Below are 27,524 nucleotides of genomic sequence, written 5' to 3' on the forward strand. Positions count from 1 at the left end.
AAAAAGAAAAAAAAAACTAAAAAAATTACAATACAGAATAGAAATTTCTATAAATAAGGCACTGGAATTCTCAGTTTAGCATGCAGGGTTCTTTCTTTCTTTCTTTTTTTTTTTTTTTTCTGTCTGAGATTATAATCAAAACAGTATTGGTCTTTCTTAAAATTTCACCATCTCCATCATGGTGATATTTGCAATGTCTTAAATGAGAACCATGTGTTCTTCTCTAACCTATTTAACAGTGGTAGCCAGATGTTTGAACAAATTACGGAGGACAGCTCTACCAGCTTCTCCTAGTGGTTAAGCATAATGCTGACCACTTACCAGGGCTCGAAATCTGTCCTCGCCTCATCTGGCAGAAATAAAAAAAAAGAACAAGTCTACCTTTAGTAGCACATATACATAGATGACTGGGACTTACTGTTTTGATCAATGTTAAAAGGTGACAACTTTCTGAGAAGCAAGCAAAATCACCTCTTAAAATATGTATAACGTTTACATGGATTATAAAAACTGGTATCTTGGTTGCAATCATACTAAAATCAAGGTGAAATTCAGCAGTTTCATTATCAACTAGAGCCATAATTTCTTTACAGACCATCTTTCAAGTCTGCAAGTTTAATAGTGGATTCCTTAATGTTAAAGGCTGTTGCTGTTGAAGCCACACAAAGCAGACAAAACAGAAAAAACATGATCCTTTGGAGCAAACGTCTAACGTAAGTGAACCAATTCAGCATGTGACACATCTCCATACACTCCTTTCTACACATTAAAAATTAGGTTTGCTTGCAATTGTTGTGAATTTTAACTAGTTCAGGGAAAGTGTGGACATTTAAAGTAATTTTTTAAAAGAACAACAACAACAACAAAAAAAAACCCTTTTATATGTGTGCTTACAAACAGCTCTGGACAAATAAATTAAATCTCTAGCAACTACTAAAAAAGATGATATATCACTAAAGATTGGTTATGTATCATACAATTGCATAAATTTTTTAAAAAATTCAAAATCACTTTTATTGACATATAGTTGCTTTATAATATTGTGTTAGTTTCAGGTGTACAGCGTGGGCTTCCCTTGTGGCTCAGCTGGTAAAGAATCCACCTGCAATAGTGATCCAGGGAGTTTTAGAGGTTTCTTGTGCTTTTTTTCCCAGATGATATTCCACTATAGGTGAAAAAAACTGAAAAAGGAAAAAAACTGAAAAAGAAAAAAAAGTGAAATTTAAAAAATAGATTACAAGAAGTACCCATGATTTTATTTTTTAAATATATGATATATTTTATGTATATTAGCATAGAAAAAATGGAAAACACTTACTGATATTTTTTCCAGTGGTTAAATCTGAATTGGTAGGACTAACAACAATAAAGTCAATTCACATAAGTAACTACAGTAGCAGGAGATATGTATATATATGAAATATGTCACCTACATACATGCAAAATGCAAGGATTTGACAAATTACAACATAGCTTTATGATTACAAAAAAACAAAACAAACAAACAACAAAAAAAAACTCTTTCCAAACTGAGAATAGAGAAAAGATCTATCTCAGGTTGATAAAGGGCATCTACAAGAAAGCCAGAGCTAAATTATACTTAATGGTCAAACATTGAACACTCCCTCTTAATACGTGGAATAAAGTCAAGGATGTCCTCTTTTAGATTCACTCCTAACATTTTAACAGCGGTCTTATTTGTGTAATGAGGCAAGACAGAGAAGTAACAGCATACAGCTGGAGAAGGAAGAAGTAACATTGCCTTTATTCATAGAAACCATTATGGAATATCCTAAAGTAGAATATCCTAAAGAAGTTACAACTCCCGCCCCCCCCAAAAAAAAACCCACTAGAACTAAACAAGTGGATTCATCAGGGAGTAGGGTACATGGCAAATATCTAAAATCAACTGTATGTCAGTATACTACTATGGGCTTCCCTGGTGGCTCAGATGGTAAAGAATCCACCTGCAATGCGAAAGACCTGGGTTCAGTCCCTGGGTTGGGAGGATCCCCTGGAGGAGGGCACAGCAACCCACTCCAGTGTTCTTGCCTGGAGAATCCCATGGACAGAGGAGCCTGGCAGGCTACAGTCAATGGGGTTGCGAACAGTCAGACACGACTGAGTGACTAAGCACACGTGCATACATACTACTAGCTTTAACAAAATAAAATGTTGACATAAGTATCATTCAGTGAAGTGAAAGTCACTCAGTCATGTCTGACTCTTTGTGACCCCATGGACTATATAGTCCATGGAATTTTCCAGGCCGGAATACTGGAGTGGATAGCCATTCCCTTCTCCAGGGATTCTTCCCAACCCAGGGATCGAACCCAGGTCTCCTGCACTGCAGGCAGATTCTTTACCATCTGAGCCACCAGGGACACCCTAAGTATCATTAAAGTAGCAATAAAATCATGAAACATTTAAGGATGAATTTAACAAAAATATATGTGAGCCCTGCCACTGAAAATCACAAAATATTTCTCAACGAAAATGAAGAAACTAATGCTAACAACCCAACTTGGATGACCTTAAAAGCACTATGCTATGTGAAGGAAGATAGGCACCACTGAGGACATGCTGTATGAGTTCACCTGTATGCATTGCCTGTGAGGATCCTCTGTATTGACATAGAATATATCATTAGTTTCCTAGCACAAAGCTAGATGAGACTGACTACAAATAGACACGCAGGAGCTTTGGGAGAGGAGGGAAGCTTTCTATATATTGAGTGTGGTAGTACTTATGTGGGGCTTCCCAGGTGGCTCAGTGGTAAAGAATCCGCCTGTGATGCAGGAGATGTAGGTTTGATCCCTGGGGCAGGAAGATCCCCTGGAGGAGGAAATGGCAACCCACTCCAGTATTCTTGTCTGGGAAATCCCATGGACAGAGGAGTCTGGTGGGTTACAGTCCAGAAGGTTGCAAAGAGTTGGATACAACTTATCAACTGAACAACCACAACAGTACTTACATGGATATATACATTTGTCAATCTCATACAACTATACATCTAAAATGCTATAAGGATCAGAAGAGACAAAATTGCTATCCTTTGTTGATTTAGAACACACAAGTGGGAAATGAAAAAAAAAATACTGGATCCAGTAAGATAGTTTGCAATAACATGCTCAGCAATTCCACTTTCCAGGGAACAATCTTCTCACTGAGAAAGAGTAGAAACACTCAAGGGGCAGTGTCTGTGTGGGTGGGAGACTGGTGGGCAAGCCTTGCCTGGTCTACTGCTTCTCCCTGAAGTATTTGCAAATTCATTAATTTCAGGGTCAAAGAGACTAAGAACCTGAGGGTGAAGTAGATGCTAGAAGCAAGGAGAGAGGAGAAGATATTCTGACAGCATGGGGGACATAAGAGATTAAAAAAAAAAAACAAAAAACGGTAGTTCAGGCTTATCAAAGCAAAGAAGAGAAGGACAGGGAAGAACCCGAGAGTCTGAGTCGCTTATCTCCTTTCATTAATTGTTAACATCCATCAATTCTTAAGCAGCGGAGGCTGAGAGAAGGAAAAGGCAAATACAAAGTGATTGCTAACAGACTCAGGAGGAAAGCAGAGAGACTTCCAGTAACAGCAGTGCAGTGAAGTGGCCATGCAGATAACAATAATAATGATGGATAATATACACAAATATCCCAACTACTTAAAGGAACTGGAACGTTTCCATAAGCAGTCAGAAACAGAAAGAGAGCTTAACGCTCAAAAACCGCCATTGGAAATAGTTAAGAATCGTGCATTTGTAGCTTTCTCATGTGAGAATGCTCACCAACCTCCCAGCGACTGAGACAGGAAACAGTGATGAAGAATTTCAGCCTCAGTTGGTCAAGGTATGCGAGATCAGAGCTTAGGACCGAGAAATCAGCTGGATATTTGATAAGGGAAATTCTAACAGCCAGTGAGCTGTAGGAATAAGACTCAAAATCTGAGTATAAAATCTGCCTAGCCTCCTACTTGTTGAAAAATCAAGGATGCAAAGGGAAGATACGAGAGGGCCCAGTGCAGAATCAGGCAGTGATGGCAAGTTAGCTGCTTTTCAACTGAGTGCATTCCAATACCGTACAGAGCCCAGAGAGCAGACATCCGATACATCAGAGGACATATTAATATATCAAAGAACAGAACAGAAGGCTCGCAGAACAGCTGGAAATTAGCAAGGAAACCACAGAGAGGGTTCACCCCCAATATATGAGTATAATTTTTACCAAAATCCATTGCTGACCATGAAATTAACACAAGCCTAGGGAGGGTCCCTAGGGGATCAGGCTATTAAAAACTAGTAGTGGAGAGCCATGTAGACAGAGCAGAGATATCAACAGCTGCACCCTGGCAGTGGGAAGAGTGAGACCAAAGTTTGAAACTTGAGTCAGACCTGTGATAACTAACACAATCCTCAGAACACAACAGAACACAGAGTTGCTACAATATATCGTCTCCAAAGTCTAGTTTTCAACCCCAAATTATAGGACATTCAAAAATAAAAAAACTCAAATGTGTTACCTATACTTAGGGAGTAAAGAATCAGTATAGACCGACTCCAAGTGAGCCTAGGTAAAGAATGTAAAGCAGTACTATTTATGTGTTAAGAAGTGTAAAGAAAAATAAAAAGGTAATCTATATTATAAAATAATCTATTTTGAAATAAGTATCAATTGCTAAGTCCAAGCTCTCTTATATCACCTGTAGTAGAACTCACTGGATTGATGTTTAAAGTAATACAACTACAATTCTAATGCCACAAAAATTCTGTAATTTAGCCTCTTTAATAATTCAGAACAATCTCCAACCTACTCACAAATTTATGAATCATCATCTGTTTATGAAAAGCAATATGATACTTTGTTAATGATAACACACTAGCCCCACATTACTTATCTTTGTTTGATACCATGTTAATTTGGAACCAAGAATTAGGTTTAAGTTAAAATTATGCATTATTAATTTCCCATATACTTACATTCACAACTGTGTCTGCACTGCACCTACAAATGTAATAGAGAGCTATCATTGCAAAATGAAATCCCAAGGAAATGAAAACTGAAAGGGAAAGAGATAAGTGATAAGATTACAAGTAACAGAATCATATGAGGTGACGTATAAACAGGTACTTTTTGATCATAGTTTTCCAAATCCTCTATGTTTTCATTTCTAATTTGGAGGTGAGCAGACCACCCTCTAGTGGGGTAAAGGAGTATGTCCGTTAGCAAACTGCAGAGAGAACCAGCAAAACCTTTGCCAACACTCTTCTCCCTCGTCTTCTTTTACTTAAGAGATTTTACTTCAAATTTAAGACATTAGTATAACTTAGAATTTTCAAACTTTTACATAAGAACTTAATATTTTATTCTCACATCATCATCGTGAAACAGATGGGACAGGAATTCATAGCCCTATTTTACAAATATTGGAGCCAAGCCTTCAGTATAGATTGACTTGATTGGTCAACTACATTTAACTAAAATATGTGATTAGATGACTTCCCTGGTGGCTCAGTGATAAAGAATGCACCTGCCAATGTAGGAGATGGGGGTTTGATCCCTGGATTGGAAAGATCCCCTGGAGAAGGAAATGGCAACCCACTCCAGTATTCTTGCCTGGGAAATCCCTGGAAGACTACAGTCTATGGGGGTCACAAAAGAGTCAGATAGGATATAGTGGCTAAATGATGTGATTAGAATTTACAAGTCTGGTGTTAGGAGTAACGTTTAAGGAGTAACGTTCATTTAATAATGAAAACAATGGTACATGTTTCTGCAGGAGAAAGCTGCTGAGAATGCGCCTAGATTTGTAATGGCAATTCTATTGCAGAAGGTCTGTGTTTCCCATTTGAGAAAAACGTTTCCAGACCTTTTTAGAATGTCATCTTGATCGATCCTGGTGACTAAGATCATTGCAGAGAAATAAAAACATCTTAATTTATGAGTTTTAAAGTTCAAAATGACAAAATCAAATAGCATAGATATATTTCCTGAAGACAAAGTTGTTGAGAATTTCTGGGACAGTTCATTTGTATGAAAAAAAAAATCCATCTTCTTAATTGCATCTTTTTCCAGTAAGTACTACAGAACATCTGACTTTGGGGTGTCTCAGGGAAATTCCTCAGGACCTCATTGGTTTTGTGGTGTGAATTTATGTAGAGGCTCCATTAACTTTATTTTGTTAAGAAACTCTTTGGCCCCATTTTTCATTGTGGATTTTTTTGTCTTAGTGGCTGAGATAGATGTGAAGACCAATCCAATAACTTACCTTCTAATTTTATCTCATCATCTCAAGAACATATTTTTACACCTATTACCTAAAATAAGAGTAATTAGAGGGAATGATAGTGTGGTTTAGTGGTTAAAGACTTGGCCTGAAAAATTAAAAAATTTTACTCCCACTCTCTGAGCTGGTGCTGTGTCCTGGGTTAACCCTTTAATTCTCATAAGTGCAGAGCTAGCAAAAGGAAAACTAACACTTCTTCAGAGGTGATGAGGTGAGTGTTTTCCAGAATAGAACCACTACGGTAATTGTCTTGGGTGACTGTAATTTATTCTGAGGTTTTACAATCAGTGGTAGATTTTGAGGGCAGCTATTAAGAGATCATGACCTGGACTGAGCAAAAGGAACATTCTCTGGTTGGCCTGGGTTGACTAGTGCATGCCTGGGAAGGGACAGCAGACTCTGGGAGGCTTACTGAATTTTATAAAACCCAGGTATTCGAGGAAATCAACCCTGAAGATTCATTGGAAGGACTGATGCTGAAACTGAAACTCCAATACTTTGGCCACCTGATGCAAAGAGCTGACTCATTGGGAAAGACCCTGATTCTGGGGAAGATTGAAGGCAAAAGGAAAAGGGGACAACAGAGGATGAGATGGTTGGATGGCACCATTAAGTCAATGGACATGAATTTGAGCAAATTCCGGAAGTTAGTGAAGGACAGAGAAACCTGTTGTGGGGTTGCAAAGAGTCAGACGTGACTTAGTGACTGAGAACAGCAACAAAGCACAAGCAGAGCCAAGCTAATGGAAAACAGCAGTTCGGTCAGTTCAGTTCAGTCGCTCAGTCGTGTCCAACTCTTTGCAACCCTAAGAATCGAAGCACGCCAAGCCTCCCTGTCCATCACCAACTCCTGGAGTTCACTCAGACTCACGTCCATCGAGTCAGTGATGCCATCCAGCCATCTCATCCTCTGTCATCCCCTTCTCCTCCTGCCCCCAATCCCTTCCAGGAGCTTTCAAATAACACGGTAAGTAAAGCAATTGTAAAAATTGTGTATTCCACGAACAATTTTGAGATTATACAATTTTCATTCATGGAAATTAAAGAACATAAGGCAAGAGAATGATGTAAATAAGAAATTATATATCTAAAGGAAAAAATTACAGGGAAAGATAAAATTTCAAAACATGAGTAGAACTGACTTTGGAGAAAATAAAACTAATAACATTAAGATATGAAATAAGTGTAAAAAGCAGACTTACAACTCAACAATAAACAAGTTAAAACCTCATTTTTAAAATGTACAAAGGATCTAAAGAGGTATTTCTCCAAAAGAGATGGCTGCAAGCACATAAAAAGATGCTAAGTCATTAGTCATCAAGGAAATGCAATCAAAACCACAATAAGGTACCAATTTACACCCACTCGGATGGCAAAAATAAAAAAGACACACAAGACAAGAGTTAATGAGGATGTGGAAAAATTGGAAACCTCACACATTGCTTGTGGGAATGTGAAATTGTGCAGACACATTCTGGAAATTTAATCATGGAGTTGTGATAGGACGAACACTTCCACTTGGATAGACATCCAAGACAGATGAAGAAGTGTACACACAAAAGTTCTATACAAATATTCATGACAATACCATTCACAACAGCCGAAAGTGGAAATAAACCCAATGCCCACTAGATGAATGGACACACACAGTGTGGCCTGTGCATGCAAATGAACATTATTCAGCCTTAAAAATGAGGAAATTTTGACACATGCCACACCATGAATGAAGCTTTATGACATTATGCTAAGTAAAGTAAGCTGATCACAAAGGGCAAATATTGTATGATTCCAAACAAGGTCACATTCTGAGTTTCTGGGTGGATATCAATTTTTGAGGGATAATATTCAAAACCTAGTTATTCTGTATTAAACAATGTTCTAAGAATATTTTCAGATATCATTTATTCCTCACTATAACCATGAGGTCAGGCTTCCCAAGTGGCTCAGTGGTAAATAATCTTCCTGCCAATGCAGGAGACACAAGAGAAATGAGTTCAGTCCCTGGGTTGGGAAGATCCCCCAGAGAAGGATCCCACAGTCAGAGGAGCCTGGCGGGCTACAGTCCGTGGGGTCATAGAGCTGGACACAGCTGAGCGGCTAAGCATACACGATGCTCCTACAGGTGATGACTTTCACAGATACGTCACTAGGCTTTGTTTTTCAGCACAACTCTTGGTATCTAAAGAGTTGTTGGACTTTCCTGATGGTTCAGTGGTTAACAATCTGCCTGCCAGTGCAGGAAATGCAGAAGATGTGGGTTCAATCCCCGCATCAGGAAGATCCCATGGAGGAGGAAATGGCAACTCACTCCAGTATTCCTGCCTGGGAAAATCCCACGGACAGAGGATTACAGTCCATGGGAGTCACAAAGAATCAGACAGGACTGAGGCTGCACTTCCTGCAAATTCCTAGATAACAGAGAAAATAATGTTAAAATTTATAATCCCACTGTAATACAAAAGACAAATACAAAAGATTTCTTTAGAAATCTGTATGCAGGTCAGGAGGCAACAGTTAGAACTAGACATGGAACAACAGACTTGTTTCAAATCGGGAAAGGAGTACATCAAGACTGTATATTGTCACCCTGCTTATTTAACTTATATGCAGAGTACATCATGAGAAATGCAGGGCTGGATGAAGGACAAGCTGGAATCAAGATTGCCAGGAGAAATATCAATAACCTCAAATATGCAAAGGACACCACCCTTATGGCAAAAATCGAAGAACTAAAGAGCTTCTTGATGAAAGTGAAAGAAGAGAGTGAAAAAGTTGGCTTAAAACTCAACATTCAGAAAACTAAGATCATCGCACCTGGTCCCATCACTTCTTGGCAAATAGATGTGGAAACAGTGACAGACTTTATTTTGGGAGGCTTCAAAATCACTGCTGATGGTGACTGCAGCCATGAAATTAAAAGATGCTTGCTCCTTGGAAGAAAAGTTATGACTAACCTAGACAGCATATTAAAAAGCAGAGACATTACTTTGCCAACAAAGGTCCATTTAGTCAAAGCTATCGTTTTTCCAGTAGTCATGTATGCATGTGAGAGTTGGACTATAAAGAAAGCTGAATGCAGAAGAACTGATGCTTTTGAACTGTGGTGGTAAAGACTCTTGAGAGTCCCTTGGACTGCAAGGAGATCCAACCAGTCCATCCTAAAGAAAATCAGTCCTGAATATTCATTGGAAGGACTGATGCTGAAGCTGAAACTCCAATATTTTGGCCACCTGATGGGAAGAACTGACTCATTTGAAAAGACCCTGATGCTGGGAAAGATTGAAGGCAGGAGAAGAATAGGATGACAGAGGATGAGATGGTTGGATGGCATCACCAACTAAATGGACATGAGTTTGAGTAAACTCTGGGAGTTGGTGATGGACAGGGAGGCCTGGTGTGCTGCAATCCATGGGGTTGCAAAGAGTTGGACATAACTGAGCGACTGAACTGAACTGAATAAAAAAGAGAAACCAGAAGCTGTGAGGAATCTCTATATGTTGTAAGATAAACAGGATCAGCCTGAGAAATGAGATGAGAGATGAAATTGTGCATAAGCCAATTACAGCAAAACTAAGCATCGCAGCAAGACCCAGAGTGTCCCCCACCCAGACGGGAAAGAGACGGGAAGAGGAAGGGACCCAGCGGGAATCTGCAAAAGCCTTCCTGGAGATGCTCCATCAGAAGTGGTCAGATGGTCCCCACTCTCACAGCCCTTCCTCAGGGCTCAGGCCAGGCTGCGAGCCAGAGCTCTGCCTCTGCCCGGGACTTGGCAAAGCCCCAGGCAGCACCCCACAGGGCTAAAGCTGGAAGGACCTCAGAGGGCACGCACAAGAGACCGGCCAGATGACACGTCAAGAACATCCATTGTCTTATGAGAAAACGCTGAGTGTGACTCACAACAGCCCCTCCCCGTCGCCAGTGGGCTGCATAAACACACACAGCAGGTAAATGAAATTCTGCATCCTGACTCCAAAGTCGCCTGGAAAGTGAAAGGAACTCAACAAACCAGAGAACTCACACCTGAAGAAACAAAGTTTATAGAGTGGTGAAACAGGGCTTTAAAATGAGACTTTGCTCAAAGCCAAAAGAGAGTGTCAATAAAAATGTATCTAAGGAAAATGGACATTGAAGAAAGGAGATAGAGTAAGCTAAAGAAGTAAGTTAACTTTCCCCCAGTGTCATTCAAATGGATAGAGAGAAATCATAAAAGAGAGACATAGAATAAACCCAAAATACCGACCTCTAATTAAAAACAGTGTCAGTGGGAGAGAATGTGAAGAATAAACATTTAAAGAAGCAATAAAAGAACATGTGTAATAATGGAAGAGATGGATTTTCAAACTGAAAAGGCCAATTAAGTGCTGAGTTGAATTTATAACGCAAGCAAGCCAACCTCTCACACAAACACAGGAAATCAGTGGTAAAGTGAAAATCTTAAAATTTCCCAGAGGGAAGGAACAGATTATTTATAAAGAAAGGAGAAACAGGTGGACATTAAGCCTCTTGGCAACACTAAGTACTGAAAGACAACGAGGTAGTATCTTCCATATTCCAAGGGAAAACAACCTTGAACATAGAATTTTAAACTAAGACATTCAAGCCCTGTTTATAAAATGAGAGTAAAATGACATTTATGGATGCATCGAGCAAAAACTCTATCAACTACCTTTCTTTTCTGAAATATGTATTAGAGGGTGAACTTCAGAAAGAAGAAAATAAATCCTTGAGGAGGAAGCATACGGAAATCAGAGTTGTCGTTAGGCTGCTCAGTCATGCCCAACTCTTTCGCTACTCCATATACTGTCGCCCGCCAGGCTCCTCTATCCATGGGATTCTCCAGACAAGAACACTGGAGTGGGTTGCCATTTCCTCCTCCAGGAGATCTTCCTGACCCATGGGCTACAGCATGCCAGGCCTCCCTGTCCCCCACTCTCTCCCTGAGTTTGCCCAAGTTCACGTCCATTGAGTCGGTGATGCTATCTAACCACTCATCCTCTGCCACCCTCTTTGCCTCCTGTCCTCAATCTTTCCAGCATTGGGGTCTTTTCCAGTGAGTCACTTCTTTGCATCAGGTGGCCAAAGTATTGGAGCTTCCGCTCCAGCATCAGTCTCTTCAATGAATATTCAGGGTTGATTTCCTCTAGGATTGACTGGTTTGATCTCCACCAGGCTTTCCTACCACCTTCAGCTGACTCATTGTGAGTCAGGATTCAGTCAGGTGCTATCAGCCTTTGATCATTTTCCAGAGCTCTGACCAGGTTGTTTCTGTTTCTGCTTGAGTTTTTAACAGTTCTTTGCAGGCTCGGGCACCTAGAGCTGCCCACTGGGCTATTTATGCTGACATACCTTTTTCACGCCCACGTACTTTTATGCGGTGGGGAGATGGTACATTTTTCTTGGAAAACACAAATTATAATTGACTGAATAAAAGGTAGAAAACTGGACAAGAATCATAAATAAAGAAGAGATTGAAGTCACAATGAAGCTGTGACCCAGAGTGAAACAAGGCTCTGGAGGTTTTATAGATGATTTTCTGCAAAACTTCTAAGACATGAATAATCCTGAGCACGTAAGAAGTCACCCCAGAACCTGGAGAGCCTGTGGGGACAGAGTTTTGCAACAGAACAAGGCAGGTTGGGTTGTGCCTTCCGATGGGCTGTGTTGACTTAAACAGTCTCAGGCAGGATTTGAGGCTCCAAGCGTTTATCTGAGGGCCTGGAGTGGCTGAGTGGGCCAGTTCTTGCCTGGACAGCAGCCAGCGTGGCTCCGGGAAAGGACGCTCCAGGGACCAAGGGGACTACCCTGTGCCTGCTCACAGTCTGCACCTCCTTTAGCTCGTCCTCAGCCTCCAAGTGCAAGTAAAGATGAGGCAGCTCTGAGGACCTTGAGTCTCTCTACTTTGTTATCAGATGCGGAAAACAGAGAAAAAGACCACTTCTTAAAATGTGATTTTCCCCCTTCCTAATACTCAAGACAGTTATTAGCCGTAGGAATTAACATTTCTGAGATGTGTGTCACATGATGAAATGCTGATTCTCGGGCTCCCAGAGAGGATGCAGGTGACAAGGAGCTGTGAAGGGTCCATTTGTCTCTGTCACTTCCGCTGGGCTTCTGTTTAACCCTGGGGACACTCAGGTTAATTAAAACACAGTACCAACATCTTTGGCATTTAAATATGCATGGATTGTAAGTCAGACAGTTGCACGAATCATTACTTTGAATAATTTAAAAATATACATGCACACATATTTTCTACATATAAGTGTTCTATTTTTGTGAACTATACAGGAAAAAGAAAGAAAGATGAATTTTAGATTTTTGCTATACAATGAAAATTGCTGCCTCATAGTTCACTTAAGTGGGTTTGCCTGACTCTTCGATTTGACTAATTATTAGCGCATCAATCAGATATTTCTCTTAACATTCATATACTTAATGTTACCAAAACCATTTTCTGAAACTATGGGGACACTACCTTTATTTTATTTTTAAATTTGCCCATTTAGATGCTTGTTTTATATTCCTGAATAATTTTGCTATACCTTTAATTTACTCTGTGTAGGAGTCTGTAAGTAAAACCCTATGGAATGATGGATGTTGACGTAAAAGTTTGTATGAGAATTTATTAATTTATTTTCATAGAAGTTCGGTGGATACAATTTTAAGAAAGTGCAATCTATGTGTCACCAGCACATTGAAGGAAAGATGGTGCCCATTACACAGTGCAGACTGTAGGTGTTCAAGCTCTGGGGCTTGGAGCCTCCCCAAGCCCCACTTCCCTCAGCTCCTGCAGGAGCGCAGCTTATACCTTGCCCCCAGGGCTCTAGACTCACTGCGGGCCAGAGCCAGTCAGGTGGCTGTGACTTTCACCTGCACTAAAACGGGGGTGGGGTGCCCTCAGCTGTGCGTGGACCATGTGGAGCTGGCCTCCCAGCTACGCCCCCCACCCCCGAGGCCCTTCTGCACTAGGAGCGCCTTGTGGGGTCTTAGGGAAGAGGCTAGGGTGGGTCCCCGAGCTCCCTCCCCATCCCCTGTTATCTCAGATCAGTGTCATAGCAGTGAATGCAATGAAAAACAGCACAGAACTTAAAAAACATCTAAAAGCTCACCTGAGCATGAAATGGACATCAAAGGAGGACATCAATAACTAGCAATACTGCAGGTGATTCAGCATTAGCACGTGCAAGACGCTAGAAGTATCCATCTTCACTGTGAAACACTGTTATCAGCATCACTCTGGGCGAGACTTCATCTACAGGATGCTTCCCCAGGACTGCACCCTGCTGGAGGCCCGGCCCGGGGCTGCGTGTGGAGGAGGGCAGGGGACTCTGGGCCGTGCAGTAGGCCCGGAGCAGGGGCACGTGCACCCCACGTGCCTGCAGGAAGCAGGGGGCCTGCAGGAGCAGGAATGGAGAGGCGGTTGCCTGGCACCAGACCCGCGCAATCTGTTCAAGGAACTCGCCAGCCGGCATGGGGTCAGCGAGAGCGGGGAGGGCTGGTAACTCATCCTGCCTGCAGCCGCAGAGCTTCCACAGACCCAGGGATGAGTGCCAGCGTGCCTGGCCGGAAGGAGAGCAGGCTGCATTCTTCCATTTCTATTGTCTGCGCAGAAGGTTTCTGATGCCCCAGACTCCGAGGCCTCGGTCTCCGTGGAGCAGCCTGCTTGGGGATGGTGGCAGTAAACTCCATCTCTGCCTTCTCCCTGGTGGATTAGACTGTTGTTTTAGGTCAGTTGCTCAGTCATGTCTGACTCTGAGACCCCATGGACTGAAGCACGCCAAGCTTCCCTGTCCTTCACCATCTCCTGGAGTTTGCTCAAATTCATATCTATTGAGTCAGTGATATCATCCAACCATTTCGTCCTCTGTCACCTTCTTCTCCTGCCTTCAACCTTTCCCAGCATCAGCATCTTTTCCAATGAGTCAGTTCTTTGCATCAGGTGGCCAAAGTATTGGAGCTTCAGCTTCAGCATCAGTCCTTCCAATGAATATTCAAGGTTGATTTCCTTCAGGACTGATTGCTTTGATCTCCTTGCTGTCCAAGGTGGATTCTATTAGTCGAGTAACTATTTTTGTTTATTTATTTATTTTTGGTTGTGCTGGGTTCTTTGCTCTGATGGTTTTTATCTAGTTGTGGCATGCAGACTTCTCATTGCAGTGGCTTCTCCTGCTGCGGCTCGCTGGCTTAGAGCACAGAGTCAGTAGTTGTGGGCCTGGGTGTTCCACAGCATGTGGGATCTTCCCTGATCAGGAGTTGATCCCATATCTCCTGCATTGACAGGCAGATTCTTTACCACTGAGCCACCAGGGGAGCTCTTCTCTTATTTACATTCTACAAGGCAAATAGAAGACAAAGATGCCATGACTTCAGACTGGTTTGAATAGAACTGCTTCATGGAATACAATCTATACATCTTATATGCAAAATGTATTGTGACTGCATCAATAGGGAACAGTAGATATTGAGACAGCGTATAACTACCACATCTGGACCATACTGCTTTCCTCCATAATAATAATGAATATTCTTATGAGTTTGGGAGCCTGATATGAGTGGGCATAATCCACCTGATGGTTGGACATATTAAATAAAATTCAGAGAACCGTGCTTGATATAGATGTTTCATTGAGAAAGAGACAAGGGACTTCAACCCTGACAGTGATATAGCTCAGAGGCCATGAGAGTCTGGCTTAGGAAGTGAGAAAGAGAAAGCTGCTTTACCTTCATAGTTTGGGCTGTTACAGCTGCAATTTCCATATGGCAGGGGACTGGTTCAAACTGATTTTTTTTATATAACATCAGGCATTTAAATGACTTAAGTTTCATTTATGTTTATCAGAGGCATTTACAAGAAATAGCCTTAGTTATGTTTTGCTTGTACAAGCTAAGTTAGTTTATAAAATAAACTAGCTGAGGCATCTGTTGTGTAGCTTAACTGGTTTTGTCTCCATGGGGAAACTGCAAACCTGGTCTCCAGTTTATTTCATTTTAACAGATACAATAGATGAGATTCCCATTTTCTAGATGAGCAGATTGAAGCTTTGTTTTTTACTTAACCTGTAGAAGCCCACCTGGAAAGACAGAATTTTAGAAGTTTTTGCAGAAACATAGATAGATGTGTTCTTATTTTATAAAACAGATTGTATGTTAGCACATGTATTTTTAAAAAATGCCCTTTTACTTGTTTTTGTTTTGCATACTGGAGAGTCAGGTGGTAGAGACTTAAAAATCTTTAGAATTATATTTGTCTCGCATTGATTTACTATAACACTATCAGAAAAAAAGGCAGGCTTCCTTGGTGGCTCAGTGGTGAAGAATCCACCTGCCAATGCAGGAGACATGAGTTCAATCCCTGATCCAGGACGATCCCACATGCCGGGGAGCAGCTAAGCCCATGTGCCACAACTGCTGAGCCTGTGCTCCGGGAGTCACAATTACTGAGTGCCCTAGAGCCCATGCTCTGCAACAGGAGAAGCCACCTCAATGAGAAGCCCGGGCATCACAACTAGAGAGTAGTCCCCACTTACCATAAATGGAGAAAAACCCTTGCAGCAACGAAGACCCAGCATAGCCAAAAATAAACACATAATTTTTTTTAAAAAGAGGTAGATTTGAAAACAACATGTAACAAGCGTAAGGGCTAATGTCTCACTAAGAGGTTGTTATTACAAATGATGGACAGAGGTTCAATGAGAGGGGGATGATAACCACTGAAAGTGAGAGAAAAATTAAACTCTTCCCACCTTTGAAGTCAAACCAAACAACACTGTAGGCAAATCCTTCTGCTGGCTTTGTTGATCTGGTTTGTTTCTCAAACCTCTACCAAACTTCTGCCTTGAACCTCTGATACTTCTGGACCAAAAAGAGAATGGAAACTTCTGAGTAAGAAAGTATCAGGTATGAGACCCTGCCTGGTAAACTTGAGTCACAGGGAGTGCATGGCTCCTTCAGCTCAGGTCCTGAGCAGACACGAGGAACAAAGTGTCTACATGTCTTTCGGCCAAGCGAGTTTTATAGATTAAGGCCACAATCCTTCTGAAGTACATCTATGGTGATGGCACTTATCAGAGCATTGAATTAGTCATGGTAACCTTCCAAGGGAAGGACCCAACGTAAGTATATTTCAAATTACCAAAGCAGAGGGCGGAACCAGATGAGATGTTTATAAGCATTCCAAAATTTGCAGTGGAAATTCTTAGTGCAAATGCCTTTGAAGATAATGGGAGAGAGAAGCCAACTTTCCTGACAACTCAGAGTCAGAATACTTTAGGAGACCCTGGGGAAAGGCCAGATGACCATGGCCAAGCTGCAGTTGAGACCAAAGCTGTCTCAACAGCAAATGTAAACCTTCCAAGAGAAGAGAAGTTGCCTTTTCTTCACCTCTTTAAGTTGATTTAATGTTGTTGGGCTTTGGCTAATGTCCTTTGGATTTAACCCGCCAACGCAAGGTCCGGTCCGCTAGCATGGATTTAAATATGTAAGAGAAACCTTCTCTGAAGCACAGAGAAGAGAGCTCTGTGTTTCCAAGTAAAGAGAGAGTGTGCAGAAATTTGAATTAATGGTGCAGTGTAGTCGGTGCAGGAGGGGTTGAGTTGCAGAGTGTGGTCCCTCCATCCTGGATCAAGGATGTCCAGCTCAGGAGCTTAGTGGAAGTTGCTCAGTTGTGTCCAACTCTTTGCAACCATATGGATTGTAGCACATCAGGCTTCTCTATTCATGGGATTCTCCAGGCAATAATACTGGAGTGGGTTGCCATGCCCTTCACCAGGGGATGTTCCCAACCCAGAAATCAAACCCAGTCTCCTGCATTGCAGGCAGACTCTTTACCATCTGAGCCACAGGGAAAACCTGGTGAGTGAAACCCACCTCTTAATGCTCGCCCTCCTAACAGCGACATCAAAGGCAGTAGACCAACAATGGACAATATTGTTATTTTTTTTGGTTTAGGAAAACCCTCGTAGAAGAAAAATTGTACTTTTTAGAATAAATGAATAAAAGAGATACACTTGTCCAAGCGTTTTCTCTGAAGCAACCTTAGAGGGTCTGGCGGAGGAGCAAGAACCGAGGTGCCCGTGTTCTCCCAGCACCCCTGAGGCTCAGACTTGGGTCCACCTGGGTCCACCACCTCTTACTCAAGTGCTGCTCATATTTACAACAGTTCTTCACAGTTTTTCTAACTTAACACCTGAAAAATGGTCCCCCTTATAATGCATATTCCAATGTATTTTGTACCCCAAACTACTTAAAAAGAAAATTCAATAAAATTCAAAATAAAGAAAATGAAAAATAAAATTAAGAATTTAATTTTGTTTATAATAAAACTAAAAATTTATTGAGTGTTTCTATATATTGAAGCATTTTGCTAAGTGTTTTTGCAGATAGTAACTTGTTTAACAATCTTCATAAGAATCCTGGAGGTCAAGTACTATTTTTATCTCCTTTATGTAGATAAAGAAAGTAAGGCACAGGAGTTTAAGTATATTTTTAAGGACAAAATAAGATAACAGCCTATGCTTTTAACACTTTTAAGAGAGAAAGGAGTTAAAAAGTACACAGACACTTATAAAGAATTGCTTATTCAGAGTCTTTCTTAAGGGATTTTCATAAACATTATAGGAAGATACGGAGTACAAAAGGAAAACACTAAAATAGTTCTGACCTAATGATGTAAGAGAACTTGACAAAACTTGGCCCAGATGATGATAAAGGCAAGAATCTTGTATATCCCCTGCCATAAAATGTCATGGCCTCATCTCACAGTCTGTTCTGCCTTTGCATTTAGCTTGTTTACGAATCGAGCCCTGTGGTCCTCCGACTCCTACGTAAATGCAGTATTCTCTAAAATTGTATTCACCTGCATCTGTCTGCCAAATTAGAGAATCAACTTACCTTCCAAATCCTGATAATAAATGTGGGTCATGACCCTAGAGAAGACATTTCTCGTGCTCAGTAAGGCATGTCAGCCCTCACCCCGAGGATCCCAGCCAAGTTGACTGGCAGGAATGTGCAGTGGCCGGACCTGTAGTGACCAGAGTGGGACACACAGCGCCCCTGGCAGCTCCCGAGACCCCTCCCTCCCCCATCTGCCCTTCCTTCCCTTCGTCTCCTGGCTCGTGGCCTTTCATTTCCCATCAATTAATTCCCCTTCCTAGATTGAGCTCACAGGGGTCCACCGCTACTAAGCCTTCCCCGCAGACTTCATCTCTGCCCCTCCACCTGCTTCACCAGATCACCAGCCTCTCTGCGGGAGAATCTGTGTGGTTGAACTCTGTGAAATGCTGGTGGATCAGAAGCATACAGGAATCGCACAGATGCTCTCCTGGTCCAGTCTCGTCAACAGCAGCTGTCTTGTAAGCAGCTGTTACAGGGGCTGACGTGTTTGCACTGCACCTGAGCAGCCTGGGTTGTCGTATGTCTTTAGGCAAAGCACTCCCCCAAGTGTGTATGAGGAATACAGATGTTTCTTACACACTCCTTTCTGTGTCTGTTGAATGAATGATGGACGAATATCAATAGATGAGTTAAAACATGTGCAGAATTACTACGATACAAGACAGAGTTCAGTGTATAAACCTTGCAATCTGTAAAACCTCCCACTTTGGTTGATGTATTTCCCATAATGACATGTTACTCTATAATCACATTTTATAACACGTGGTTCCTCTGAATTTCACACATTTGTCGGACGATAAATGAACAGTAGTTGAGCAAGGACAAGTAAGACTGCAGAGCTTTTTCCCTGGGATGTACACTGACACCATTTTTTCTTTCCAAACCACGTTCTGCCTTGTGATTCTTTGAAAGGTACGTGAAGGAACCAAGATGGCGGGTTCATCTGGATACGGTGCTATTCTTGGCAGTTCTCTCATTTTTAAAAACTCTTTGCTCTCAAATCAAGTTCACCAACCATAAATCCCAGAACAGAACTAATAGCAACAAAGGTTTCATGGTTGGAATCCATGCTGATATTTTACAATGTTCTAAAAATCTTTTCTTTCTGATAGAAAACATTCTTAAAGACAAAAGTAAAAATCAAAATAGTGATTTGACCAACATGTTATTCACACATTTGAAAACTAAATTCAGAGAAAAAGATAAAATAGACTAAAATGATTAACAGTCTACCTAACGTTTAACATTTTGATCTCAGTTGTTGAAAGACAAAATACAGTTTCAAAGTAGAGCTCGCTGCAGATGAAATTGTAGTGGGAAAATTCTGCTTTTGATGTTACCCTTCTCCAGTTTCAACAGGGCACTTCTTTATCCCTTGCCTTTTCAATCCTTCAGCCTGTCAGTGCCATTGCCTCTATGAAAAGCCCACTCCTGGAAAAAGAGTCATTTCTTTCATGGCTTCAGTAAACAGATATTTTAGCCAAGTATATGCTAGGCATTGTGGGGTGATGCTAATTTGAACAAGCACAGTCTCTGTCTTTACAGAACCTCCAGGGTCACTTGGTGTGTGACAAAGGAAATCAAGCAGGGCAAATTCAGTGTCATCAAAAGGATTATTTTCTGGCAGAGTGAGAGGGTGTCAGGACAGCTTTTGATGGATCTTATGGAAGATTAATTGTACTCTGAGAAGCAACTACTCCAGAAATGAATGAACAAACACTCAGCATTATTATTCCAAATGGAAAGAATAACAGGGTAAAGTAGTGGAATTCCATACAGGTTTTTAGGAACATAAAACTGAAGCAAAACATTGGGACAGCAAACAGAAGCACCCGAGTATCTGAGTAAAGCTTTCAGGTTCATGGGACGAAGAACCTGTCTTGGGAAACCACTGAAGATGAATGAAGAGAAAACTGGCACGATGGACACCGTGCTTTTGGAAGATTTAACATGGAGCCCTGCAAAATGGATAAAGGAAGAGAGCTTCTGGAGGCGGGTAGGCATTGAGACAGCCTGTGCAGGAGAGGAAAGCAGAGTGCCCAGAGCAGAGGTACAGCAATGCAGGAGGTCTGAGAGAGAGGCCAGAATGAATGTGAAGTCCTCCCACGGCTGTGTGACAGCCTCCAGGTTCCTGCCTCTGTGTATCTGTCCTCTCCTCCCTCTACGCAGTTTTTGTTCATCAGTGGGCTTCAACATTTCAGCGCCAGTCCATGGAGGTCTCCCTCTGCCCCTGATAGAGCATCCCACCCTAATTAATTTTGGTGTTTACCATCCCATCTAAACCTCCAGGTCTTTCCCTAATCCACCCACTGCCCTGCATTCTTCTGTTCTACCGAACCTTGCAGGTTCATTTCCTCAATCAACTCCCTTTCCTTCAATTCAATAGCATCATTCTTCTCATTCTCCTTTATGCTTGCCATTGTATTGGTAATTGCAGGCATTTATTGGTGCTGGCTACATATTTATCTTTTTCCCTATCTTATTAGTTTGAAAGTTTTAGGAGACTAGGAGGATTTTCAGTAACTAAAGCATGAACAAGCTACTATTTGCATATCTACTATGTGGGATAAAATCATCTTTATTTTTTAAATTAATTTTTATTGGAGTATAGTTGCTTTACAGTGCTGTGTTAGTTTTTGCCATATAGCAAAGTGAAACAGCTATATATGTGTACAGATATCGCTTTTTTTGGATTTCCTTCCCATTGAGATCACCGCAGAGCACTGAGTAGAGTGTCCCTAGATATACAGTAGGTTCTCATTAATTATTTATTTTATACATAGTGTATACATGTCAATCCCAACCTCCCAATTCGTCCCACTCCCCTTGCCTTACTTTAAGTCAGAAAGAGAAAAATATCATGTATTAACACATATATGTGGAATCTAGAAAAACGGTACAGATGATCTTATTTGCAAAGCAGAAATAGAGACACAGACGTAGAGAACAAACACAAATACATCTTTAACTGATGTGGAAAAGTACAATGGTGAGAGATAAAGTATAAAACACCATGGTACCGCATATGGCTTTTATTCTGAGAAATGTTACTGTGCTTGTCAATTCGTTAAGTTCTGTGCTTTGTCAAATAAGACATTTCTAAACCTTATATCAAACCAGGTGTGAGAAATGTGAACTGTACGCTTGAAAGCTGAAAAGAGGTTCTATTCCCAGAGAACTGAAAGATACTAGAAACATCCCTGCTTTAGCATCTTACCTTTTACATAAGATATTCGATGACAGATTTGAACATTTTCTCATATAGACGTTAATTTTTCCCTTCAACTGAACACTGAGCCACTGCCTTAATTCCAGTATGTGTCCAATTATGAATGAAAGTTTATATGCTTTGGTACACCTAAGGATGTCTGCATTTGCCTCAACTGTACTGCTGAGGCAATCTGTGTTTCTCGCTAGCCTTGGTACTCTTAATGTTCTGCTCTGCTTATTTTTGCTTAGAATTATATTAATAACAAATGCAATAAAATTTTGACTAATTGAGCACTTTGAATTCGATATACAGATATGGTAATTGTGTTTAAACTGAACTGTTGGCTGCTAGACAGCACCACCAGGCTATTTTTAGTGGGGAGGAGGGAATATCTTCAAAATTTACAAAAGCTCTAATTTTGTATAAGGAAAGTGCTTTAAGAATATCAACACCCATTAAAAAAAGTTCAAGTTGTTAAAAACTGAATATACAGGAAAAAAAATAGCCTATTCTCCTGAAAACACATAGCCTACATTGTGTTGAAAAAATATGTTTTCTGAATCAAAGAACAATAGCTACGGGGGATTTTAAACACACTTCTTATGAAAAAGAAGAAACAGAGGCCCAGAGAGGCAGAAAGATTGTCACAAAATAATACACTTTATAAGGCCCCCAATGGATATATGTTAAACATAAGAATGTTATCCACTTCTCTGTACTAATCAACGTTGCATTTTAAACACCTAAACACATAAAATTTCCTGTCTTTACCGTTTTTCTCTAAATTTGATTTTAAGCACTAGCATTCTCGATGCCACAGCGCATCAGATGCGGTTTTGTAATGGGTACCATTTCTTGCTACGTAGACTACCGCTAGGGGGTGCTCAATAAGTATTTTGCCAGATAAGTAAAAAAAGTTCATCCGTGTTTGGGTATTGGGAAGGAAAGGAAGAAGCTGGAAAACAACTCTGAACCCTGATTTCAATTTCTGTCTAAGATAAACTCTTAACATAGTAAATTTGACTCCACTTTTCAGTAAAACAAGTACCTTTAAGTGAGGACTTGTGTTGTCCTGGTTAGTCTCAGGATCCACTTTTAACCCCTTGTGCATGCAAAGTCACTTTAGTCGTGTCCAACTCTTTGGAACACTATGGACTATAACCCACCAGGTTCCTCTGTCCATGGGATTTCCCAGGCAAGAATACTGGAGTGGGATGCCATTTCCTCCTTCAGGGGATCTTCCCTACCCAGGAATCGAACCTTCTTCTCTTAGGTCTCCTGCATTGCCAGGGGGGTTCTTTACCACTAGCGCCAGCTGGGAAGCCTTTAACCCCTCTTCCTAATAATTTAAGGGGATTGGGAGCACAGACCACCATCATTTCTCCAGCTCCCTGCATCCCTTGTCGGACAGACAATGCATCACAAAGAGCCCTAAATGATGAACCACAGAACCCTCTTGTCTTTCAAGAATGTCTCTCTGCACATAGTTCAAATACATGTTTAAGAGTTTCAAGTGTTTAGTTTTTCAAGTGTACTAAATGTATTATTTGTAAGTTTCCATAAATTGCAGAATAGTTTTTTTCTGAAGTCCTTTAGTTAATTTGTTCCTTTCTCTCCCTATTGGTTTCATTAGGATGTCTTAGACAACATCCTTTGACTATGGAAGGCAAGTCTTCTCTTGTCATTTAAGCCAGTTGTTGACAAGTTGAATAGTTTTCATTGGGAGTATTTTCGAGATAGTAAGTGCCTGTGTTTACAAAAATGTAAGAAAATCTTTGCTTTCCCCCTTTAAATAAAGCCTCAAGAAAAATTAATTTTTTGTGTTGTTCTTAGTATCTTCTAACTTGGGAAAATGACATTCAGAAAAAGTTGGTTTAATTATGTCAAATAAAATACAAAGTTTCAAAACTCACTTTGTAAGTTTAATTTGTAGTGATGTAAATGTTGATGCTGGGCTTCCCCAGGGGCTCAGCAGTAAAGAATTCACCTGCAGTGCAAGAGACGCAGGAGACGTGGGTTTGATCCCTGGGTTGGGATGATCCACTGGGGGAAGGCATGGAAACCCACTCCAGTATTCTTGCCTGAAGAATCTCAGCCTGGCGGGCTGAGTCCATAGGGTCACAAAGACTCGGATACACCTGAGTGACTGAGCACTCATGCACAAATGCTAATGCCATGTTTGAACGCTGAGGCAGCTCAAGGAACACCATACCAGTGGTGACAACTTGCAGATTGGGTGCATCATATTTAGTTTTGCCAGTTTTCCAGCCATTTGCAAGAACTGATTGGGCTGCCTCTAAATGTTAAGCACATCCTGGGCTTTTAGTGCATTGAAATCACAGTTTTGAACTGATAAATATCATAAAAATTAATCTGTTTAGGAAGAGATGATCTATACTGACTTGATCAAAAAACTTGCAAGTTATAGTTTTATTAAATATTTTAAGTGCTTTACAGCTGCTGTATTGCACTGGATTAGACTGTATTTTCTCTTAAACATTTTCACAAGTACCTGATATTTCTAATTAACTTCTGAAGCTTTCTGCTTTCATTTTGAAGAAAGGTGTTATGTTGTCCTCTTTTTTGTTCAGGGCTTCCCTGATAGCTCAGTTGGTAAAGAATCCACCTGCAAAGCTGGAGACCCTGGCTTGATTCCTGGATTGGGAAGATCTGCTGGGGAAGGGATAGGCTACCCACTCCAGTATTCTTGGGCTTCTTTTGTGGCTCAGCTGGTAAAGAATCCACCTGCAATGCAGGAGACATGAGTTTTATCCCTGGGTTGGGAAGATCCCCTGGAGAAGGGAAAGGCTACCCACTCCAGCATTCTGGCCTGGAGAATTCCATGGATTGTATAGTCCACGGGGTCTCCAAGAGTCGGACATGACCGAGCGACTTTCACTTTCACTTGTTTGTTCTGTTCAGCCAGACTCAATGTGGTGTTGATGTTCTTTTTTCTCCTTACTTTCCTTTTTGTTTCTTTTTCATTTTTTTCATCTATTTTTTTTTTACAAAGCCATCCTTCCATTGTTTTTAAATAGGCTTTTTTTATATTGCTTTAGATGTAGAAAATAATTGAGATATTAGTACACAGTTTCCATATACCCTGCATGCTCCTTCTCCTATTATCTCAGATTAGTGCATTTGTTATGATTATGATTAAACAATCATTTGTTATAATTAAGAATCCACTACTGATACATTATGATTACATAAAGCCTTTTATTCAGATTTCTTTGGTTTCAATGTAATGTCTTTTTCTGGTACATACAAATTAAGGAGTGTTGTCTTCTTAAAGAATCATGTTCTGCGCTTTTACCCTTTTTTCTATTTGCATTTCAGTTTGGAAAGTCTAGCTTTAAGTTTACTGATTCTTTCCTCAGCCATGTATAGCTTACTGCTGAGCCCATGAAAGGCATTCTTCATTTCTATTAACAGTAGTTTTTATTTCTAGCATTTCCTTTTGGTTCTTTCTTAGAGTTTTCACTTCTTTGCTTATATTACCTTGCTTATATTATTCTTGCATGTTGTCTACTTTTCCATTAGGGATATTAGCATATTAATTGAAAAGTGAAATTGTTAGTCACTCAGTTGTGTCCAAGTCCTTGTGACCCCATGGGCTGTAGCCCTCCAGGTTCATGGAATTCTCCAGGCAAGAATACTGGAGTGGGTAGCCATTCCCTTCTCCAGGGGATCTTCCAACCCAGGTATTGAATTCAAGTCTCTTGTATTGCAAGCAGATTCTTTACCATCTGAACCACCAGGAAAGCCCAGCATATTAATTAGCTATTTTTAAATCCTGGTATAAAAATTTCAAAACCTTTTCCATTTCTGAGTCTGGTTCTAATGCTTACTTTGTCTCTGAAGACTGTGTTTTTATGTTTGAATTTCCATTGTAATTTCTGTTGAAAGCTGAATGTGGTGTACTGAATAGAAGGAACTGAGGTAAATAGGCCTTTGGAAGGAGATTTCAGGTTTATTTGGGTGGCACTTGGCTATGTTTACTGTTTGATGTAGCAGTAGGTATCAGAGGCTAAAATTTTCTCTGGTGTCTATGTTTTTCTCTCCCCTATTGTCATTGGGTTTCCCTGGGGACTCCTTCTTAAATAGAGTCTGAACTTTGTAGCTGTTTCAGTTTAAGGCACTCTTATTGTACAGTTTAATGCAGTGGCAGGCAATGTGGAAAGGAAAGCAGTCTATAATGATTAACTTTGGTCTTTCTGTGTCCCTCAACTGTGACTTTCACAACTATTTCTAGAGAACTTTTTCTCTCTCTCCTCTTGGGTGAAACAGGAAGGTTAGCATTGATTAAAGGTGGATATCTGCCCTTCTCCCCTGTGAGACAAGACTCTGGTGAATTCTTAGTGACTTGAGAGTAACTGTTCATCACAGAGAAAACACTGGGCCCACTTCTCAGCAGCTGGTGTTCTCCTCTTCATGCCATAGCCAGAGGTGATTTTTTTCAGCTCCCACCATGAGAATATGCTGGGTTCCTTCACTTAAAATCCATTAAAGGATGAAGGTCTCCCTGGACTGCAGCCCTGGGAGCCCCTCACCACCAATCTCGCCCATACCCAGCCTCCAGCAAGTCTTCACATTACCACTAGAGTGTGCCTGCCAGTTTAATGCCTGCAGTGGCTGCTGCTCTGGGCAAACTGGTCTTGGCTGTGGTCCCCCAGATTGGCCCATATCTCCAGATTTTAGGCTGGCAGTTAGCCCTAGGACCTTGATTCTCTGATGGGTTCAAGAAAGCCTTTGATTTTCAGTTCGTTCAGATTGTCTCTTATTGTGAGGATGAGAGTGATGATTCCCAAGCTCTTTACATGTTGGCGCTGAAACTGGAAGTGCTCTGTGCTTTTTTTAATGCAGTATTTTTCAAAAGCACTGGCACATCTGGTTACTAGATTAAAATTGTGTGGTTAGGAAAATATTTTTTCAAGTATAAGGCTGAGAGATCAATCCATAAAACTTGAACACCTGAACAAGTGTTCTATGGATAAAGATCCCTTTAGCAATTGGATGGGGGGTAGTTCTTAAGATCCACTTCTCACAGGTAACTTGACAGCTCAGCAGATGAAGACACTGCTAAAAAGAAAGTGTATCATCTGAACAAACCATTTCCCTATTAATCGAGTTAACTGAGATGTCACTGTAATTTTTCATAAAGACATTTATCTTCTGAGGAATAGAACTTGGACCAGTAACACACCAACCTGGGGCTCAAAATTTAAGAGGATCCAAAAAATTCATCAAAATAAATAATATCTTGACGAAATACCTTAACAGAAATTAATGAAAAATTACAATGAATCAAATATCAAATATATTTAAATAAAGATAAAACAATGCAGAGTCATACTGGAGCCTAAGAAAGGGGAGAAATCTTGATTGCTGACTGTTTTGCTCCTTAAATTTTGTTTCCTACACAAGTTTCTCATTGTCAACTTGACCCTGGTAGGAAGTGTCTGGTCGTCCAAACCTGGACACAATACATTTAAATGAATGTATCAGAGATGGGAACACTGAGTATGCTGGGGACAGGACAACTTTCTTTCATACACAGTTTAATATGATTATCCTTTGAAGTTCAATATAACTATGTGAAAAACTTCTGTTGATTTCTTTCACTTTTTTAATGAAAAGTTATTATTTCACATTAGAAGGTCTTTATAGCCTGAAAAATGACATTGCTATGATATCAAACATTTATGCATTTGTCTCTGTCTAACCACACATGCACACTCACATACACACATACAAAATTACAACACTGACAAAGGTGAAAAGCAGGCATCTCCACCCAAAGGACTGCCCCCCTCTGAAAGTTCTGGTCGACCCGTGATATCACATCCTCCATTTTCTTCAGGACCTCCCTACCTGTAGTTCCCAACCTGAATATAACTGTTATTTTAAAAATGTAGGACACTTTAGGCATTTCTTTGACTATCATCTTGCTTAGTAACTAAAGAAGGTTGATGGTTTGTGTTCAAATGTTGTTGTTCAGTCGCTCAGTCATGTCTGACTCTTTGCAACCCCATGAACTGCAGCATGCCAGGCTTCCCTGTCCATTACCAACTCCCAGAGCTTACTCAAACTCATGTCCATTGAGTCAGTGATGCCATTCAACCAACTCATCCTCTGTCACTCCCTT

This window comes from Bison bison, unplaced genomic scaffold (genome assembly GCF_000754665.1).
Source record: "Bison bison bison isolate TAMUID 2011002044 unplaced genomic scaffold, Bison_UMD1.0 scf7180017864299, whole genome shotgun sequence".
Lineage (NCBI taxonomy): Eukaryota > Metazoa > Chordata > Mammalia > Artiodactyla > Bovidae > Bison > Bison bison.